This window comes from Ceratotherium simum, chromosome 9 (assembly GCF_057802395.1).
Source record: "Ceratotherium simum simum isolate JZ-2026a chromosome 9, ASM5780239v1, whole genome shotgun sequence".
Taxonomy (NCBI): Eukaryota; Metazoa; Chordata; class Mammalia; order Perissodactyla; family Rhinocerotidae; genus Ceratotherium; species Ceratotherium simum.
In genome coordinates this window covers 12,525,072-12,533,711 of record NC_141908.1, presented here as the reverse complement: position 1 = coordinate 12,533,711, position 8,640 = coordinate 12,525,072, and positions in this window count along the sequence as shown.

Genomic DNA, 8,640 nt, shown 5'->3' with positions numbered 1-8,640 from the left:
ACTTTCACCTTTTCACTTAAAGGAAGCAGTTTACAGCTTCTCTTTGGCATATCAAATTGCCAGCATCACTACTCTTGTGCCTTGTGGCCATTATTAAGTAAAATAAGTGTTACTTGAACACAAGTACTGTAAGACCATGACAGGGTAGATCTGGTAACAGAGATGGCTACTAAGTGACTAATGGGCTCATAGCGTATACAGTGTGGATCCGCCGGACAAAAGGATGATTCATGGTTGCCCCAGGCAGGACAGAGCAGGATGGCGGGAGATTTCATCATGCTACTCAGAACAGTGCACAATTTAAAGTTTATGAATTGTTTATTTCTGGAATTTTCCATTTAATATTTTTGGACCTCACTGACTGCTGGTAACTAAAACCCCAGAAAGTGAAACCTCTTTACAGCAACATCATGTTGCCAGTAAAAATGTTCACTGCAGCAGGCCATGAAATGAAAGGCTGAGAGATGAGGCTATTTAATATTAGCAATGTCTGCCTGTCAAAAAATCATTAAAACATTTAAAAGGCAAACTGGAAAAATGTTCATTACCTGTGACAAGAGTTCTTACAAATTTAATAGAAAGACGAGCAAAACACTTGAATGGAGAATTCCTAAAAGAAACTGTCACTAAATCTATGAAAAAAATATTCTCAGCCTCACACTAAAATGTTAAAATGAGGTTCCTTTGCATCAAAGAAATAACTAATGTGTTAAGGAGATTAAACTAATGCCATAGCATTCCCTAGTCATTGAGTAAGTTTTTACGAGGGTTCTGGAGGGCAATTTGACAAAGTTAATTTTTCACCAAATATCCATTGAGTGCCTACTGTGTGCCAGACACTGAGAAGTTTCTCAGTGGGGGTGAAAGGAGTGATTCTGTACCCCAGGGGCATCTGGAGTTTTGACAGTGACTGGGAGGTATTGCCAACATTTAGCACTCAGCTATTGTGGATGTCAAGTGTCCTGCATTGACTTTGGGTCATAAGAATTTCTTTGGTCAGAGGAATATGGGGAGACATGGGATTGTGCCAGTTCTGGGTGGAGGTGTTAAGAACCGTTCTGTATTTCCCTCACTCTCTTATGCTCATTTCATCCATCATGAGAACATTCCCAGGCAGCCACTGCTCCCTCCACCTGAGCCCTTGAATGAGAAGCAGACGTGAGAGAAGGCTGCAGACTTGAGCCCGGCTAAACCCAGCAGAGCCAGAGCAGTGAGTGGGAGATCAATGTTTGCTGTAAGCACTGAGATGGGGAGGTTGTTTGCTGAGCCTCGTCATCAGGGCATAACCTAACACACCGCACAAAGAAGACTGTCCCTCCAAATGCCTTAAGCACCCACAACTATCTGCCCAAAAAGCACTGGATACAGGAAATGAACACAATGGAGCTGTAGATGGACGTGCACAGTCAAGATATAATCACATGAAAAGTTACATGCTTGCATGTTGAAATAAGTGCCATTAATGGCAAGTTGAAAGGTAGGATGCAAAAGAGGAACAGGAGGAATGATTCTGAGGGAGAGGTCAGTGAGCGTTTCTCCAAGGACATGACATTTAAGACCTGGGGTTGAGTAAGAGTTAGACACAGAGTAGGGAAAAGCATTTGGGGCTGAGGGCCCTGCGTGGCAGAGCGGCGAGGAGCTCAGTGTGCCTGGACAGGAGCACAGAGAGCACAGGTGGTGGGCGAGGCGGAGGGGCCCAGGCAGGACCTTGTGGTCTGGTCTGGCAGGACCAGAAGGGGTTTGGATTTCACCTAAGCACAATGAGAGCAATTGGGGGCTTTAAAAATATATATTTTGTAAACATATTGGTCTTATCACTACAGTGATTCAGCCTGTGGTCTATAGAAATGGACTTTGAGTTTCACGTGTCCCCAGTGGCAAGACTGCTCATGTAGGACTCCTACCGCTGTTCGTGTTATGGGGATTGGTAAATGGCAACGACTGAATCCAACCCTCACACTGTCTGGAAATGGAAGGAAAGGAAACAATGACTCAGGAAATTCACTTTTAAATAAACTGCATTTATGTAACATTATCCTAGGAATTAAAGTTCCATCAAGCTTCCATGTAAAACTAAATGAGAAAATAATCCAAAATTACTTTTGAAAAGAGACTGAAAAATGCTGTTTTTCTGGATCAATAGCAGAGACTTCTTAAATAGCAATAAAGACACATTATACGTCCATTATATCAAAATCAAATAAGATAGAAATAATTTACTAATAAGATTCACACATATATTATAGATTTAGAAAATGTTATCCTAAGACTTTTTGTGTTTCTTGGCAAAGGTAAAAAATTACTGCAGTGTTTCTGGATTATTTTATTGGACTTGTTAACAACAACAAAAATACTCTAGTTACCTACAAATACAGTAACTTGGAAGTCATTAATTTATAAGATCGGCATTTACTTTTTTTTTTTTTTGTGAGGAAGATTGGCCCTGAGCTAACATCTGTGCCCATCTTCCTCTACTTTATGTGGGACGCCACCATAGCATGGCTTGGCAAGCGGTACGTTGGTGCGTGCCCAGGATCCGAACCTGCAAACCCCGGGCTGCCACAGCGGAGCATGCACACTTAACTGCTGTGCCACCAGGCCAGGCCCCAGATCAGCATTTAAATAATCTAAAATTATAAAATATCATCCTAAAAATGATAATTCTAACAAGCTTATATTTGAACCATTGTATCATTACTTAATAGCAATAAAAGAGAAAAAGAAAGCAGAATTACATTAGTAGAGAGAGAAAAAAATCATTTTGTTGCAGTTCTGATCTTCAGAAGTGGACTCATTACAAGGTAGGATCAACTTGGAAAGTGACTCACTTGTGTTTTCAGGCTGTGTGGACAGAGGACTGAATCCAGTGCTTAGCATAGCAATTTCTTGTTGTCAGCAGAGGATGTGATGGGCCAGTGAAGAACCTTGGTGGGGAGAACTCCTGTGGAGCTTCTCCCTCACTTTCCAGAATAGTGGGGAAGGACAGAGGGTCCTCGTCTCAAGAACCCCACATGTGGACAAGGAGATGTGCATGAAAGTCTTCACTCTCAAGGATTTGAGATAGAAAAATACTAAGTACAACCTAAATATTCATGAAAAGGAGAATAGATATATAATTTGTGATATCTTCATACAGTGGATTAATGAATGAGAGTTACATGTTTGAATATGAATAAATATGAAAAATATAAAGTTAATTTTTTAATAAAGGCAACATTCATAATGATTTTGCTAAGTTTACAGACATTAAAAATAATATTATTCAATGCTTATGGATACATAAGTGTGTAGTAAAAGCATGAGAGCATCCATGGGAATTATGCTCATGATTATGATTTTCCCTAGGGAGGGAAGGAGGAGAAGCAGGAAGGAGGACCAGAGAGCATCAACTCTATCCGTAATGTTTTATTTTTTGGAGAAAGAAGATCTAAGGCAGATGTGATATAATGGCAATATTTAATAAAGTTGGGTGATAAATATATGGATAATTATATTACTCTTATCTTCTGCATATTTTAATTATTTTATAATAAAATATGTTAAAAATGAAATAGAGAAAAACAACGGCTAAAATGAGTTAGAGGCAAGAAAGAGGTGACAGAAGGTGTAGACTCCCCTTGGAGAAGCTTGACTATGAGTTGAAGGAAGAAAATAAGAAGATGGTTAGCGGTAGCATGATTGATGGAGAGTTTGTTTCTTTGTTTTTTTTTCTTAAGATGGCAAAGACTTAAGTATCTTTTATTAAATTACAGGGAAGAAGCCAATCGAGGGAAAAAAAAGCTGAAAACACAGACTTGAACCTTAGAACCTTAGCTCTTACAAATTCCCCTCAAAAAAAAAATGCATGTTTTTCAGCTCCTCAAGGAAAGACAAGATCTGTGTGTGTTCTGTTTATCTACATGCCCAGAGCCTGCCTCGAACAAGTGCACCATGGATGACTGGGTGGATGGGTGGGTAGGTGGGTGGGTGGATGGATGGATGGATGGATGGGTGAATGGATGGAAAGGTGTCGTGTGGTAATATTAGCATAATATGTGCATTAGAGTGGCCACCAGGTGGCAGATGTGATGGTCAATAATTATCCTTTCAGAGAAAGGAGTTCAGATGGTAGCTACAAGATAATGGACCACAGTTATAATTTTTCTCTCAAGTAAGTTTATGTAAGTGGAATATGCTTAATATTTAAGTGGAAATTTGGGACTATCCTGTCATCTATTGATTTCTCACTTTGAATATCAGTAGGTCAACTTAGTCTTTCCTGGAAAAGGAGCTCTTGGTGCAAAAAAGTGCAATTACATTGACTTGTTAAAAAAGGGACTGAACACATGTGTCCATCTTCTCTCTCTCCTGAAATCCAAATAAAATGATGGTAAAAATATGATTCTACAAGGACAAAGAAGAATGGAAGAAGAAACAAAAATGATTTTATAACCAGTTTGTTGAACGGGTTATGCTTGACAAGGTGTAAGCAGGAAACAACCTGGTTTTCTTCCCATCTGTCTTCTTTAAAGTTGCTCTGTTAGATTTGCTTTCCCCCACACCTGGACATATCTTGTGCAGATTCTAAAGCTCTTCTGTGTGCTTTTGTAAATTCGAATAGTCTCCTTTTCAGATATTAAAAAGTCCAGTCTAATCTAATTTTCAGTCTCATCCAGTTCACACCTTCTCCCCCGCTTCCTAGCTTGGGTCTGACCTTGAATTCTGCAGAATGGAAGTAGGGGGTTCGCGGTCTACTCTTTTCTCTCTCTCTCACCCTACTTCTTTCCCCATTCACTAACTGATGTTTCTGCCCCACCCCCATTAAAAGAGAAGAGGAATATTGTATTTGATTGGGCTGTTGTACCTGGCACTGAGGCCTCTGTGTGGCAGGTTCTCCAAAGCTGACCCTTTCTGGTGCGGGTGCTTTTGCAGGATTGTTTTTGCCTATTGTCTCATGGGACTTTTGACCTTGCACTGTTCTCTCCACACTTCTCTGGGTGAAGCACCATGCAACTGACATCTCATAATGTTCCCTTAATTCTCCTTTTACATACTCCTGATGAAAGCTCATTCTGCTGGTGCAGAACTTGAGTGGGGTCCTTTGAAGCTCACTCTTACTTTGCTGCTTTCCTACTTAGTTGTTGGGAAAACTCATGAATCTCTGTCCAATGTAACTATGGAAATTTAGACCATTCCCACTGTGGTCCCTTCTTTGTCCTACACAGAAGTCAGGTGATTAGCAGTCACTAATCTTTCTGCCTCCCACACACCTGACCCCCTAAGTCTGGAGGACATGGGTCTAGTTCTCTCAGGAACATTCTTTCCCCCATACTTTGCCCAGGTTGCAGCATAGAGCAGGCCTACAGTCTTCTGCAGCTCAGCAGAAGCTGGCTGGGGGTTGAGATGTTAGCCTTTACCCATGGCAGATAATCCCAGGGTCTTGAGTGTGTGTCATGAAGCCTCCCATTTCTTGGCCCAAGGGGTGGAGAGAAGCATCCACTTTAAATGTCCACACTCCCACATGTAACTCTTCAAAAAAATCCTGACTCATTCTGAAGAGTCTCTAGCCTGCCCGTATTTATTTATTTATCTTCATATATGGGCTAGAGATGGGAGGTGGGCTAAGGGCACAGGACTTGTTTTACTGTCTCAGAGTAGCAAGTCCTGTGTGAATGGTCTAGCATCTTCCTTTGGAATATGGGGGTACATTACATTCTTGGCTTTGAGCCTTAGCCCAAACTCCAAATTTATTTTTAAAAACTTCACTTAACAGCTTTGTATACTATAATTACATAGTTATAATTATAGATAGTTACTGATGATAATTATTAATTAGAATATTAAAAAGGAGCTCTTGGAAATTAAAAAACTGATAGCTGAAATTAACAAGTCAATAGAAGAGTTGGAAGACAGAGCGAAGGAAATGTCTAGGAGGTCAGACATCCTAATAGAAGACAACACATGGGGCGGCCCCGTGGCTTAGCAGTTAAGTGCGCGCACTCCGCTACTGGCGACCTGGGTTCGGATCCCGGGCGTGCACTGATGCGCCGCTTCTCCGGCCATGCTGAGGCCGCGTCCCACATACAGCAACTAGAAGGATGTGCAGCTATGACACACAACTATCTACTTGGGCATTGGGGAAAAAAAGGAAGAGGATTGGCAATAGATGTTAGCTCAGAGCCGGTCTTCCTCAGCAAAAAGAGGATTGGCATGGATGTTAGCTCAGGGCTGATGGTCCTCACAAAAAAAAAAAAAAAAAAAGAAGAAGAAGAAAACAATAGCAGAGGGGATTTTCAAAGAAATAATAAAGCAGCATCCGGATTAAAAAGACACTCCAGATGCCATGCATAATGAATGGAAAAATGATCCACACCAAAGCACTTTATAATGACATTTCAGAACACTAGAGATGAAGAGAGGATGCTAAGATTTTATAGAGAAAAAAGACCAGGTCATGTAGGAAGGAAATGAGAATCAGAATAGCATGATTTCTCAAGAGCAACACTGGAAGCTAGAACACAATGGAGCAATGCTTTCAAAATTCCAAAGAAAAATTATTTTAACCTAGCATTCTATACTCTGGTAAGATTTTAATCAACCAGGAGGATAGAATAAAAATATATTTACGTACTTGCTAGTTGTTTACACAATGTCCATTCTCATTTGCTCCCTTTCTAGCAGAACCTGTTAGGCACAAAAATATGCTCAGTTAAATTCTACATTTCCCAGCCTCCCATGAAGATTAAGAGTAGACATGTGACCCACTTCTGAAAAGTAAAATGGAAGTGGATGTTTTCTAGGAAAAATCCTTCCAAGGGGGTAAGTCTCAGCATACACGTTGGTTGCCTTTTTCCATTCTTGTCTTCCTGCCTGGAAAAGTGACATGAAGCTGGAGTTGTAGCAGCATTTTTTTCCCATTTCTTTACAAGGTCTTGTAGACCTGTACACATTATTCTGAATTCTATGACTGCCTACTTTCTAGTTCTGTTAACTAACCTTGAAACCTTCACCTGCCTGAAGACATTAAGTTCCCCCTTTGATCAAAGCTGCTGACTTAATGTGTCTTGTTGGTGTCTGTATTCCCAGTGCCCCGTGGAGTAGGTTCTCAATTACAGGTTTTGGAAAGAATAAATGAACCAAAGAGGGAAGAAACATCCTCCTCCTCCACTCCCACCCTCCTTCAAGTCTTAAGCACTTAATTTATACTTTATTTTCCTCACTATCTCTTGCTCACAACCTCTACGACTTCAACACCCACAAGATCCTACCAACCTCTGACCTCAATGTGCCTTGACTTCTAAGTGGATGAACTAAATGATTCCGAAGTTCTTTTCCTTCTTGCTTCCTTATTTTCTTCTCCCACAATCTTTTTTTGCCTCTCATCAGGACAATTACAGTACCTTTCCTTCATCCTGTGACATTGCCACCAGATTGATCATCTGAACAACATAGGCCCCTGATTTAAAAACCCACTTTTTTGGGCCAGCCCCATGGCATAACGGGTAAGTTTGGTGCGCTCCACTTCGGTGGCCTGGGCTCATGGGTTCAGATCTTGGGCGCGGACCTACACTGCTCATCAGCCATGCTGTGGTGGCGACCCACAATTAAAGTGGAGGAAGATTGGCACAGATGTTAGCTCAGGGCTAATCTTCCTCAAGCAAAAAAAGAGGAAGATTGGGAACAGATGTTAGTTCAGGGCTAATCCTCCTCAGCAAAAATAAAAACAAAACAAAAACAAATCCCACTTGTTAAAAATAATCTGTGGACTTGAAGTTTCCCCTTCACAATCTAGTCCTAATCTGTCTTCTTCTCCTAACCACTTACGCCCACCCTAAATTTCTCACCTCTTCTCAAACCCAGCTGGACTTTTCCTAGTTCTTTGCAATTGTTTATACTGTTCTCTCTGCCTGGAATTGCACTTGCATTCCCTCCAGTCTACAGCCCTTTATCTCAGCCAATTGAAAATGTACCCATCGTCCTAGGACCAGTTCTGATGCCACTTTCTCCCATGAAGTATTCCCCAATGATTCAAGCAGAATTAATCCCTGGAACCTCTATGACTGCAAAAACACTTTGCTATTATGCCTATTCTAGCATTTATTAGGACAGTTGATACTATACGTGGTTATCTGACCACGTACACTCATTGAGGGTGGCTATTTCTGTGATACTCACAGACCTAGCACACAGTGCCTGGCATGTAGTACATGCTCAAAAATTGTTAGATGAACTGAATTGAGATTCAAGGAGCTATCTCTGACTGTGATTTGAGTCTAGTGACTTGTGGAAATAGGCAAGGGCAATGCATATCTACTCCCTTAGGAACACTGCCTCATAATTATTTTTAAAGTTCTCTATTTTATCAAAGAGCCTTAGAAACTGCTCCTTTTCAAAGCTCCACCAAAGTATTATTTTCTAATTAATTATTGCAGAGGGATAACTACTGCATAAATCAATTCTCAACTTAGTTTGATCATGATCACTAATGAAATAGATTGGAGATCTGGAGCCCCAAAGAGAATGTTTTCAGATGAATAATATATTTTATTTGTCAGCAGTCCTCAGACTCAATTTATGGTGAAATTAACTGAAAGTGGATTGCAAATAATTGTCAGCTCATTGTCAGTCTGCATTTCCAAGGCCCTGAATAGGTAGAATGAC